Source organism: Macaca mulatta, chromosome 18 (assembly GCF_049350105.2).
Source record: "Macaca mulatta isolate MMU2019108-1 chromosome 18, T2T-MMU8v2.0, whole genome shotgun sequence".
In the NCBI taxonomy this organism is placed as follows: domain Eukaryota; kingdom Metazoa; phylum Chordata; class Mammalia; order Primates; family Cercopithecidae; genus Macaca; species Macaca mulatta.
The window spans coordinates 24,933,705-24,947,872 of NC_133423.1; the positions used below are offsets into that span (position 1 = coordinate 24,933,705).

The 14,168-nt window shown below is 38.0% G+C and overlaps 2 long non-coding RNA genes across 2 annotated transcripts in view; one reads left to right on the plus strand and one right to left on the minus strand.

The window, feature by feature from the left end:
* Positions 1-14,168, plus strand: part of LOC144336476 (uncharacterized) — a 180,870-nt gene that overhangs the window by 131,974 nt on the left and 34,728 nt on the right. Inside the window, exon 6 of the long non-coding RNA XR_013408325.1 lies at positions 163-304. This is a non-coding gene — a long non-coding RNA (uncharacterized LOC144336476). The remainder of the gene's footprint in view (positions 1-162; positions 305-14,168) is intronic.
* Positions 725-14,168, minus strand: part of LOC114673800 (uncharacterized) — a 142,495-nt gene continuing 129,051 nt past the window's right edge. Inside the window, exons 2-3 of the long non-coding RNA XR_003724609.2 lie at positions 5,974-6,071; positions 725-983 (exon numbers count right to left, since the gene is read on the minus strand). This is a non-coding gene — a long non-coding RNA (uncharacterized LOC114673800). The remainder of the gene's footprint in view (positions 984-5,973; positions 6,072-14,168) is intronic.

Genomic DNA, 14,168 nt, shown 5'->3' on the forward strand with positions numbered 1-14,168 from the left:
GTGGGTCTTGGAACATATCCCCAGAGAATAAGTTGCAGGGCGGGGTTGGGGAGTACTATTGTATTGAAAAACTTGATGGGGACATTTTAATGGATGAATCAGGCAGTTAGCTCATACTTGTATTAAGGTGACTCTTGAATATCACAGATGTGAACTGTGCAGGTTGACTTATACTAGGATTTGCTTCTGCCTCTGCAGACTGCAAGACCAATCCCTCCTCTTCCGTCTGCTCCTCCTCACCTACTCCACATGAAGACTGTGAGCATGAAGACCTTCATGATGATCCACTTCCACTTAATGAACAGTAAATACATTTTTGCTTTCTTATCATTTCCATAATAATGTTTTCTTTACTGTAAGAAAGACTATACAATACATATAACATATAAAATGTGTGTTAATGAGCTGTTTACATATTTGGGTTCTTAATATGGGTTCTTAATAATTTCAACAGTGGGTTCTTAGTAATTATATTTAGAGAGTTAAAAGTTATAGACTGGGATTTTCAAGTGAGGGGGTGTTAGCGCCCCTAATTCCTGCATTGTTCAAGGGTCAACTGTAGTTTCCTACAGCGTCTATAACAAATTACCACAGACATGGTGGCTTTGAACAACAGGCGTTTATTTTCTCACAGTTCTGGAGGCCAGACATCCAGGACCAGTTTCACTCAGCTTCATCAAGGTGCTGACGGGGCTGCACTCCCTCTGGGGGTTCCCTCCACTCTTTCATTTGCCGCTGGCTCCGTTTGTGGCTGCATTACTGTAATCTCTGCCTCAATGGTCACACTCTCTTCTTTACTGTATGCGTCTTTGTAATCTTCCTCTGCCTCCCACTTATGAGTTGTGAAACCAGAAAATCTGAGACAGGGCTCAGTTAATTTAGAAAGTTTATTTTGCCGAGGTTGAGGACACGCCCATGACGCAGCCTCAGGAAGTCCTGACGACATGAGCCCAAGGTGGTCGGGGCACAGCTTGCTTTTATAGCTTTTAGGGAGACATGAGACATCAATCAATATATGTAAGAAGTACAGTAGTTCCGTCCAGACAGGCGGAGACAACTCAAAGCAAGCCCCACCCCTACTGGGGACTTTCAGGTCACAGGTAGCTGAGAGACAGACGGTTGCATTCTTTTAAGTTTCTTATAAGTCTTTCCACAAGAGGGAATCAGAATATGCATCTATCTCTGGGAGCAGAAGGATGACTTTGAGTAGAATGGGAGGTAGATTTGCCCTGAGCAGTTCCCAGTTTGAAGGGGCCCAAGATATTTTCCTTTCACAAAGGACACAGGTGATGGTGTCTGAGTCCCAGATCTGGTATCCAGATAATGCGGGATAATCTCTGCATCTCAAAACCCTTAATTTAGTCACAACTACAAAGATTCAGCCTCCTTTTCTCCCTATAAGTTAATATTTATAGGTTTTAGGGATTAGGATGTGGATATCTTTTGGTTCGGGGACCATTTTTCAACCTACCACAGCACTAAATCATGGAGCAATCTTACTATTAAGGAAAATGGGGTAAATGCGTGATCCCTGATATGGCTTTATAGGAGACTACTAGAATAAGAGGCAATACCACCTACGAAATCCCTCTACCCCACACCCCCAAGTCAACTTTAATCAGGCCTCTAGTTCTAACTACTGATTTTTGTAGAGATAGAGAAACATATTAAATGACACCGAAAAGATATAATTAGGCAAATCCAATCATTCTACAAGACAATAGGCCCATTTCTCAATTTCTTTAATAAATGCACCAAAGAGAGCAAACAGTTGCACATTAAAAGAAATATAAGAGCATGTTAACCACAGGCAATATTCCTAGAATCTTGTTTGGATTCTGAACCGCACAAACCAACAATTAAAAAAGGATATGTTTGGGACAATCATGAAAAATTGAACACAAATTGATGATATTGGGGAATTGTTGAGGTTTGAGGGCTTTGATAATGATTTTGTGATTATGTTCAAAAAATAAAACTAGATATTTAGACTGAAATACGTACGATATTTAGACTGAAATACATATGAAGGAAATGATATTATGTCTAGAATTAGCTTTAAAATACCCCAGCAACAACTAAATAAATACATAAGCACAGGTAAACAACAAATAAAAATTTTTAACATGTGATGGTAGGGCATCGATAAAATAAGAACAGCAGATGTGGATTATTGAAACGAGGTGACAGATGTGTGAGAGTCTATTGAATTAGCCTTTCTATTTTTATGCATGTTTGAACATTTCCAGAATATAAGTGTGTGTATATATATATATATATATGTGACAGTGCAGCCTGTCCCCGTGAGGCCACTTTTAACTAACTGTCCTTAGGCCTGACCTCACTCTAGGGAGTTGTTACCTATGCAATAGTAACACCCACTTCATCTTTTAGGACTATTTTAGGGGTACCATAGAAACAGATGAAAGTGAAGTATACGTGGAAGTCATTAATGAACTCGTTTCTTAGGTTGGCTTTTCCAGAAAGGTATCAGCCTGAATAAGCACTAAAATTGGTAAGCACTACATTTTTGATAATTAAAAAGCACTAAACTTTCAGGAAGCATTTGAAGTCTCTTCGCAGACAGCATTCATAGCTCCCAGACTTCTGCAGTGTTTGCCCCTTGAGGTGACTCCAGTACAAATGGAAAAGAGTAGAGTGGATGAAGACAGAAAGTGCAAAATAGACAAAAGGTGGATGCAACTCCAATGTTCATCAAGATGAGTGGATAAACAATATGCGGTATATTCATACAATGAAATATCATTCAGCCATAGCAATGAATGAAGTATTGGCACCTGCTACAATGTGGGCAAACCTTGAAGACATTATGCTAAGTAAAGGAAGTCAGACCCAAAAGGTCACATACTATGTGACTCCGTTTACCTGAAATGTCCAGAATAGGGAAATCCATAGAGACAGAAGGCAGACTAGTGGTTGACAAGAACTGAGAGGATTGACTGTGTAATTGGTAAGGCATTTCCTTTTGGGATAATGGAAATGTTTTGGAAGAGAAAGGAGGTGATGATCACACAACATGGTGAATGTGCTGAAAGTCACTGCATTGCTCTCTTTAAAATTGTTAATTTTATGTCATGTAAATTTTGCCTCAAAAAAAAAAAAACAAAAAAAAACACAGAGGGCGGTGTTCCACTGTGCTTCCCAGCCAAACCACAATGTTCTGGTTGTGAAAAGGAGAAGTAATCAACCAATGCCCATGCATGAAGCATCTTCTATGACAAGATACTGGGATGGTACTGTAGGGGATTCAGAGGACAGAAGAAAAGCTAGCTGTGACTTTTCACTTCAAGATGCTCATAATCAAGTTGTGTTCAAGGAGGCCATTAGACAAAATTTAAACAAAATAAGACTAAACACATAAGCTGTGGTAAAGTGTGAAGTGATGGAGTAATAGATGAGTGACACAGGCCAGCAGTTCTGAAAATTCTTCAAGTGGAGGGACAGAAAGAAGTCACCATGTCTTCATGGAACACTATGAGATATTGTGTTTAATACTGATTCATTTATTATACCTAGGATAAACAAATATCAACTTCATATTAAATAACATATCATCTGGCAATAAATTCCAGAATAGATAGGTATTAACAGGGAGCAGTGGTTGATGAAAAAGTAGATAAAATTCAGAATGGAAATCAGTTTACTTATTAATATTGGCATGTTTGTGAAAACTTGGAAAGCTCGATTCTATCTGCCCCTTGCACCTTGGTCCAGCTGTGGACACCAGTGTTCTTAAGCATAGCTCATTAACTTACACAATCAACACGTTTTGATTGAGTGCTCACAATGTGCTGAGCACAGTGCAGCCTCTGGGTAAGTATAACAACTAAGGAGTAATGGTCTCTGTCCTATGTAGCCTGCAGTTGATGGAGGAAATGGAAAATAAATAAGCAAGCAATTATACATTGTAGAAACATGGTGTAAAAAATGTCCAGGATAATATGGTGAGACAGAATAGTGGGGGAAAATGGTGTGCAGAAGACATGTCACGTGCAGTGACCCCAAGGAATGGAAGTTCTAGATATGTTCAGAGCTCTGAAGGCATGTTGGAGGTTGGAGGAGAAGAAGAATGTCTGGGCTAAAGCTAAAGAAGCCAGTTCAGCTGAACATTGAAGATCAGAGTAAGGAGTTCAAAAATAAGTCATTAAGTGTGAAAATGGCATGATTATGTTTGTTTCTAAAAAGGATAACTCCAGTCACTATATAAATAAAGATGGACAAGATGAAAGCTCATAGAATATAGAAGAAACCAGGTCTTGGCAAGCTTAGATTCAACCCCTTCTTTCCCTTAAAATCAAGCCCAGAGCAGCCAGCTCTCAATGGCTCAACCCTGAACCTCATCCTGGCCCTTCTGAGTGTCCCAAGTCGCTCAAGAATCTCACAGGTTCTCAAGCTTCTGGAAGAGTTCCACGGCTAGAAGTGATGCTATCCAACTTAACATTCCAAAACGTGAAGATATTCCAGTGAACATGAAAGATGTGGTCTGACTCCCGAGTCCTTTGACAGCCTCATCCAAGAAGGAGAGAATCTGTCTACAAAGTCTGAAGACAGTGTTGGGGCTTTTGGATGCCTTCGGCTTGTGTTTGAATCTGAGCACTGTGTGATATTCTCCTGTAAAAGATGTCATGTAAGAATTACATGAAATAGCAGGTGCTCAGCATACAATAGGCACTTATTAATATTTTTCATTGGTGTTTCAAAGTCTTTGCTTGAGCCAAAGCTGAGATACAGATATGACTATGTATATGTGGCAAAATGTTGAGTAAAGTCACCCTTATGGGAAATATAAAGGATCCAGGGAAATTGTTCATTCTAGGGTAAGAATGAGATCAGAAAAATGCATTGAACACCATTAAAAGAAAGTAGAAGGTTTCATGACTTCAGGAGGAAATGATTTTAAATCCCTCAAATCTACTTTATAATCAATCCCATGGACTGAGTCCTTAGTCTTGGGGTGAGGGGAAGCTATAAATAAATAAAGCTGTAAATAAAACTGGAATAACTCCTTTGATAAAAGTCAAAAACAAACAAAACAATAGTATTGCATCAATATTTCTCAGAGTAGGATGATTTTCAAAACTTTTATAAACCGAGACAAGGGTATCGTCCAATCAGAACAGAACAACAAATGTCAGCCATAAACAGACATGACCTGTGAGGAGCTCAATGTCATTATTACTGAAAGATACCATAAAAGGTAGAGAAAAACTGCCCCACTCCTACCACTTACTTTATTAACAGTCACAGGTATCCTCAGCAAAGCAGATGCACGCTTCAGTGTGATACCATTTATAGCCACAGTGGAGACAGCTTTGCGTTTCTGTTGGTTGGCTCTATAGCATACCCTAATTGCCTGCTGGAGGCCCTCTTTAAGCAGGTTGGAAGAGGCTAGACTGAGAGACCTACCCTGCAAAGTAGTTTGTATACGTTACTCCAATTGAAGACCAAGATTTGGGGTTTAGGATTAAGGATTTTAAAATTTTCATGTTTTGAAACCAAGGAAGGATTTTTGGCTTTTAATGAAAAACAAAAAGATTAAATTGATGCATGAAATAGCTGCATTCTCAGATGATGTAATTAATTAGGATGTTTAACTCTTCAATGGTTGAGCTGTATTTAAAGGTAAATCCAAAGTGAATACTGAATGAAAGATTCAACTGGTTTTTTTGTTTTTATTATTCTTTTTTTTTACTTACAGTTTTGAATCACGATGTTGGACAGGGTCACTCATCTATCAATCAAAGACAATTCTGAGGGAAGACAGGCAAAGACCTCATAATCCTGATATAATCTCTTTTCTAACCCAGCATCTTGAGACACTCATATGGGCTGGCACTGAATTTAAGCTCCAATTCACTTAAATCAAAAAGAGCCTCTCTCAGTCTGTCATCAGGAAGCTAGCTCTCCAAGGTGTATTTTTATCCCAGCCTCATCTAAGTTATGACAACTCACCTGGTTGGTTTCTGCCATTTGAGTAGAGAGAGGCATCAGAGTGACAGGCCATCACTTGTTGTGTTCCTCTTGAGGTATGACAGAGAGGAAAAACAAACCTGGGGAAACAGATTTCAAAGTGTTTCCAAAATGTCTCCGGATTGGAAAAAGAGATATAGGGCACTGTTGATGCTTTTTTCTACCCAGAGCTCTTCTGAAGGTGAAACTCCTCTCTCTTCTATAGGCACTTCAAAATTTATTTGTCTGTTTATTTGTTTTACTGCTTTGACCTCGACTCATCTCCCTATGCGTCTGGTTCTTAAAATGTGCAGTTCTAGTAAGTTGTACTCCTAGTCAACATCTCAAACTCTTTTTACATTGATTTCTACATTGAAGCACCCTCTTCCGGTGGCTGACTCAACTTACGGCTTGGCTAATCTTTCTGCAGACAGATCCATATCCTTAGGACACATTGATTTCCCACACTGAGAAATGCCTGCTTAATTTGCATAAAATATATAAACAAATATTAGATATTAATATAAATAATATAGACACATAAAATATATAATTATAAATTTTACACTTGTCAGGGACCTTCCAATCTATAGCGTTAGTTGACTATCTAATCTAGCTATCCCCTAATTTTCCAGATGAAGTATATTTTTGCTGCCACTGCTCAGTTTAGGTTTACTATAACTGCACATGTATTTCATCTTTTTCGACTTTAGTTTTTGCTTTCTTATCATATTATACTATTCCTTTTTACTTTTCTAACTTATTTTGAATCAACTGAGTTTTCTTTATTACCATGTTTTCCTCTATTGGTTTTGAAGAGATACATTCTATTTCTATTATTTTAGTTTTTATTTCTACATTTTTAACATGTCTCCTGACCTAACAAGGTCTAAGTTTAACTGATCTTTTTATTCTGCTGTAATATGGCAAGTACCTTATAGCACTTTAACTCTGACCAACAATTATTTGTTGCCTATCTTTCTTTCCAGGTAAAATTAAAAGGATGAGAGCAGCATGATTCCTTCATTTATTAACAAATATTTATTGAGCCCAATGGATACAGCAATACATAAAATAGACAAAGTCACTGCTCTTCCAAAGCTTACATTCTAGGCAGGGAAGACAGAAAACGAAAAAATACACAGTGTGAATAATACACATAAGTGATGATAAATGCTATGGAAAAAAATAAAGTGGTGAGAGGATGGAGAACTATGTAAGGGAGAGGGCCTAAATGAGATAAGGCAGGCCAGGAAGGCCTCTCAGTTTTGATGACTTGATTGGAAACCTGAATGGGATAAGTGAGCAAGCCTTGGTTGTATCTTAGGAAAAGGACACAGACACCTTCAGTCAAGCATGCACTGGGTTTGGGAAGGAGGGAATGAGATCAGAGTGGGCAGTGGGCTCAGAGATGGGGCCAGGCAACATAACACAAGGACTTTCCAGCCTCTGGAAAGACTCTGGGATATTATCATGAGTGAGATTTGATGGCACTGAAAGGTTTTGAAGGATCTTGCTTACATTTCAAAAGACTACCTCTGCGACCGCACTCCAGCCTGGATGACAGAGCAAGACACTGTCTCAAAAGAAAAGGAAAAAAAGTCTATCTCTGGTTGCTCTGTTGTAACAAGAGTGGAAGCAGAGTGGCAAACTAACAAGCTAATGCAATTGTTAGGCAGATAAAAGATTGTAGACTGGAATAGCAAGTGCAGAGGTGGTGAGAAGAAGGGGGTTGGATCCCGGATTTACTTTGAAGATAGAGCTGAATGGATCTGCTGATGGTATCACCCTATTTCATGACTTTTATAACCAAATCCTGCATAGAGGGTCTCGCTTTCTATTTGTGGAATATATGAATGAGTAAATGAATGAATGCATTATTTACAGACCCTCCTTCTTGATGATGTCATCTCCATTTGTGAAACGAAAATTATCAAACACTATGAAAACTATGCAGGTTTTGCTGCTACTGCTAAAGTGGGTCTAATGTAAATAATATTAACCACATTTTGTAAGCAACAGATCCAGCATGTGTACTACTTCTTCCTACCCCAAAGCTTTTGTTTTAGACACAAATGTTGCACATATTTTTCAGCTTCTGCTAGGATTTAGAACTGCTCTATATCAGTTTTGTGACTGACCCTCAAACAGGCCATCAGTAAATTTACCTCACCCATACGTTTGATCTGAAATCCAAATCTATTTTCAAGAAAAATATAATTGACCAAATAGACAAGACTTTGATTTCAAAATGAACACTGGACAGGTCATATTTTTCTGTCAATTTATTTCAAGACAATGTTCAAAGGAGTTGACTGACAAAATCCACTACTCAGTGAAAGACACCAAGACACATCTTAGGTATTGTTTACCTCTTGAAACAATATGGTGGCTGTTGAAATGTTACTGTGGGCGTACCTACCACCACTTTTAACAGATTTCAATGAAATTTAAAAGTGACAGAGATAAATGTCTTAAATGAATCTGTAAATTCATTGATAATTTTCTAATCAATCCTACTTTTATTAGATTGTCTTTTGAAAATTTAATTAAAATTATAATTAATTCCATTTATGAACTGCAATAATGTCTGCTAATTATGTGATTATACCAAGTGAAGTCTGCTGTTCATGGAAGTCATGGTTAAAATGTCTAAAATTACAAAGTATATATTTTCCAGGTTATATGTGCTATGGAGAAAAGATAATTACCAAGTATATATGATCTTTTCTCTATAGTACATACAACCTGGAAAATTGCCCTTGTGATTAGTACTCTTTATGCTTCCTATCATGCATTAACAGAATCTAGAGCACTGATACTATAACAAGTGTACAAGTATATAAATTGTGCCAAGGGAAATGGGTGCCAAACAGGTCCAGCTTTCATGGTGGCAACTTCACAGGAGACACAAGGTGGTTAAACAACATCTATTGCAAGGAAAGCTTCAAAAATCACAACATCTTGGGTTGGAAAGAACTTGAAAGATGGTCTCTTTCCAGCCCTACATCCCTCTTAGACTTAATTTGATTTGGAATTGCAGTCCCTTTGCAGCACTACTCTTGATAACACATTTCAATTCCAGCAGTCTGGCAGGCTCTGCATTGGGGTGATTCTAGAGAAGGATGGGCAGGCAGCCTGCCCTTGAGGATCCCAGAATCTACCAGAGCCTCTGCAAGTTTCCCACAGGTTGCCTGAATTTGGCAGTTTGCTTCCCCACAGAAATCAAACAGGAGCTATGAGACATTCTCACTTAAACGCACGCGCGCACACACACACACGCACGCACGCACGCACACACACATTAAGGATAGGGTCCAGGTTTTCTGCTGCACTCACTCTAGGTTGGAGAGATAGAGAAGAGGCTGATGAGACCATCTCCAGCATACATTTAAGGAACTGTCCTTCTGTAATAAGCCACATGAAAGCAAATTAGTCTTCTGTTCAGTCCTTGAGACAAATGGAGTGGCCTCTGCCAGTGTACACTTTCTTCCCTGTGTAAAACATTTTACTTTGGCACTACAATCACAGCCTGGTTCTGAAGCTTGTATTCTTTTTTCCCTCCCTCCATTCACTCATCACTTCAGTGATGTTGCCCATGATTTCACAGTGGTTAATTTTCTACCAAGAGAGAGGATGCCCTAAACCAATCTTTCATTAGTGACAGTAATCACTACATTAGTCTCTTATTAATGACAATAATAGCTAACATTTATTCCCTGTTAATCATAGCATAATACTATGTCATTGAATTTCACGGTACCCCATGAGGTAGGTGGCATTGATATGCCCTCTCTATAAATGACGGAATAGAGATTCAGAGAAGTTAAGAGACTTGGTTATGGTCCTATTGCCAGTCAGCCCTGAGCCAGAATTCAAGTCAGGTGTCTGATTCCTAAACCAGGCATTTGACCCCTAACGACATTGCTTTGGTTGTAGCAGGAGGATGGGAATGGCTGGAATGGGACCACAACCACCTGGCCTCACACCTGGCCCAAGTTCTTGGAATTCCAAGACACCCCTCAAAGCACAGGCTTATGTCAACAAGAGTTTTCTAGAGGAGCTGAGGTTATCTGGGAATCTGGCTGCCAGTGTTCGTTCTCTGATCTGCTGCGCCATCCAACAACATAGACCCGACTTTCTTGCCAGCAGCCAGCCGCACAGGGCAGCCAAGACTAACAAGTGTAGGCACTGTGCAGGGTACAGGGCGCATGAATAGCACTATTCTTTTCTGGCCAACACTGGCCCCATTGTTTTAGGCAATGAATAGAGCTGTGTGGAAAAAAAAATTCACACACGAAGCAAAAGCAGCAAAATTTGTCTCTTTGTGATGGTTTCAAGACTGGGTGAAAAAGTCGTTCTTCACCTGGTGCTATTTTACATACTCTTTCACAAACAGAAAGCACTTTCTGGCAAGGGAAGAGCCTTTCTCTCAAAATTAAAAAGTTATAGGTCACAGTGCAGGTGGGAGAATTGGGAGTAGACCTCAAAGTTTTAATGGCATTCATTCATTACAACATTGGGGAGATGGAAATGATGAGGCATCATTTTGATTTAGTGGAATTAAGCTCTGTTCCCAACAATCATCTTGATCTATTTGGGACACACAGTTTTTGCCTGCATTTTTCCCAGATAACAGAGGGAAAGTTAAGAGCACAGTATTAACTAGAGTATATATTAGAACTCCTATTCAAGGCAAATAATTGCCAAACTTTATATTTCTTTTTGATAGGGCTAGACTCGTTTAGTCCCAGACCCATTTCTGGGGTTGCGTTGCTGGCTGCTGTAACTCACCACCAGGGAATCTATCCCTATCTTTGTCCTGGCTGCACCATTAGATGAAGTCAGAATCTCACAAAACCGTTACATTCATTTAACTTCTGCATATGGAAAATGAATTCCTCTCTTAAGAGCAGACATTAACGCATAGTTCTGATACAAGTCCATGTCCCATATACATTATCTCCTTTTCATTCTTACACCACCCATAAAACCACCATTGGTGGTAGATGTTCTGTGGTACAAATCATCTTGGATGTTGACTGAATTATTATTTTGTGTATCTTGGTATCATAAAGTTCTAGGAATTCAGTTTCTTCAAAATAGGTTTCTATTTTTGTATTTAAATACAGAAACTTCCAGAGACAGATTAATACAGTGGGAAGAGCATCATGGGCTTTAGATGCAATCTGATTTAAATTCTGGTCTATACGGTAGCTCTGTAGGGTGACTCTATGTGCTATGTTGTCCTGGAAAGACCTTGCTATATCTGTTATCCTGCTGTAACTGTTAATATTGCCCTCTTTCACTTTAAAAGGTGTACGGTTTAAATGGTAGATAATAAGGTCATCCTATGATTAAGTCACCTTGGGCAAGCAACTTAACTTCTGTCAGCCTTGCTTTCTTCATTTATTAAATCAGGACAACACTGTCTGTCTGTTAGGATTAGTATTAATTAGTATTAATGTTAAAGAGAATATGTAGAACTCTCTGCATATTGTCTGAAGCATAGCAGGGACTCAATAAAGATGGCTATTACTAATATTTCCTCCGGAGACACTGCCTTAGAACACTGTTTCCAAGTGTCTTCATCCATTTTGTGCTGTTATAACAGAATACCACAGACTGAGTAATTCATAATGAACAGGAATTTATTGGCTCACCATTCTGGAGGATGAGAAGTTCAATATCAAGGTGCTGGCATCTGGCAAGAGCCTTCTTGCTGCATCATCCCATAAAAGAAGGGCAAAGAGAGAATGACAGAGAGAAAGAGGCAAAAGGGGGCTGAACTCATCCTTTTGTAAGGAACTTACTCCTGCAATAACAAACCCACTTCCACAATAATAGCATTGATCTATTCATGAAGGAAGAACCCCCATGGCCTAATCACTTCTTAAAGGTCCCTCCTCTTAATACTGTGACAATGGCAATTAAATTTTAACATGTGTTAGGGAGAGGACAAACATTTAAACCATTGCACCAACTGTTTGAGAAATTATGGACTATTGAAATAAAAAATAAAATAATATAATATAAATCAAAGGAAGGTATTAAAGTCACCAGGGTTTTACCTTGCCTAGTAAAGACATTAGAGAAAAAGAATAACACTGATTACAAACATGTTTCCATGAAAGAAAGGGGTTTTAAAAGCTGAAAATGTAGAAAACAAACTTGAGACTAAAAGACAGTTCACTTAACTGAAAGTATTTATCATCATTTTTTAAAACAAAGTATTACCTTTTAAAGGAAATCAGAATATCTCACCCTCAAATATGCCACTTTGGCATAAGGATTATTGTGAGTTGAAGCCAATTAAGAATCAAGAAATGCAGGAAGAGTTTACTGTCCTCTCCTTTTCTGCCTAAAAACCTATACATAAATTTCCCTTTGAAGAAGGTTCTCTCTTGCCTAACAGAGAGAATAGCAGCTCTTAACATCAAAGACCAGAGTCAACATTAAGGTGAGTTCACATAAACAGATCTTACTAAAGTCTTATTTTCCATTAGTTCCTCCCCATGTTTCCTAGTCACTTCTCCACAACTTAATGTCACTTGAGGCTCACACTCCTTTCCTTTGTTAAAATGGTATATAAGTCCCCGAGTCGAATCACTTCTTTGCATTTTTTTTTTGTATGTGAACTCTCATGCATGTAAATATTAATACAAATTGTGTTCTTCTTCTCCTATTAATTTGTCTTTTGTAAGTTTAATTCATAGGCCTCCAGGTACTGAACTTAAGAAAGTAGAGAAAAAGTTTTTCCTTCTCTAAACTTTTATTTCTTTTAGCAGCAGACCAGTGAATGCTCATAGACTAGTAGTGGTCCACACTCAGACAGCTGGGGAATCGCTGCTCTAGAGTCTTATAATCCAATCTGTCTTTTTCTGTCTGCTTCCTTCCTGACCCTGTCCTCCCCTTCTTCCTGCCATTTTATTCCCATCCTTCTCAAACATTTTTTTTATTTGTATCATTTGGCAACTTCGTGATATTAAGCATTCTTCAAGTGCAGTGCTCAGTAGGCTATGGGTACTTTAAAAATACGCAGTGGATTTTTAACTTCATATCTTCCCAGAAAAACATTTTAGTTAAACCTGATGGTTACTCTAATTCACCTGTGTATTTTTCTGTAGGTTTTACACACTATTGGAGATCCAGTCAATATAGAAAAAAAGTAGATGATTCAACAAAATAATAGAAAGAAGTTTTGCATTATACCTGTTAAGAGAGTAGCCATATACTTCATGTATTCATTTTCAGCAGTTTTGGTAAAGAATGGGTTTAATTTGACTCCTGAGCTGCACGTAAGTCACAGGCAAAAGCCCTCCTTTAACTCTTTTTTTTCCTCCAGGTTTGGAAAATACTCATCTTTGATTGAAAAGTTGGGAAGAACTGATCCACACAGGTGATTTTGTGGAAGGACGAGGAAGCTCTCCGGAAGCCCCCCTCACCTCCATTCAATTTTTCCTCTGAATACCATTGAATAGCTACAACGAATTTCCTAGCATTTAGCCTAACAATGCTTTTAAAGATTTAATATTACCCTCTTTTCCCTCAAATGATATTTGCATAAGCCATAATTAAGTTTTTGGAGTCTCATTAAAAAAAAAAAGCTATTGAAAGAAATAAAGCAGCGAAGCAAACATTATAAGTTGCAGTAGCTAATCACACAAAAATGATAATAGCTTCCAAACTATAAAGTCAAAATTTACTTATATTTCCTGAATATTATGACTATTAATATTTTAAGATCTATTTATACCAAGATATAGCATTGCTTTCTAATTTGCTCTTTTATTCAAGATGATCTTTAACAACGAAAATCTTGTAACCCAATATCATAATCAAGCCATTGAACTTTTAAATTGAAGCCAGGTTCTTTCTAAGCACCTCATTTTTAAACATCAGGAGATGAAAAAGCATTTATTCTAGATGCAAATTTTTAATTATTTAAGAAAGTAGAAGCTTCTTTGGACCTAAAATACCAAAATGAAATGTCCCTTAACAAATATGAATTTTTTTAAAAGATGCAAATTCATCATTCTTAGTTTAACTCCGCCATGAATTTTCTCTTTCATGCAAAATAGTACATTGCATTGTGTTACCATTTTGTATTTTGCTCTATTAAAGTCCTCAGCAACTTTATAAATTCTTTAAGGAGTGAAAGTGTGCAATTTGTGCTGTGCCAGAAACAGAACTCACAG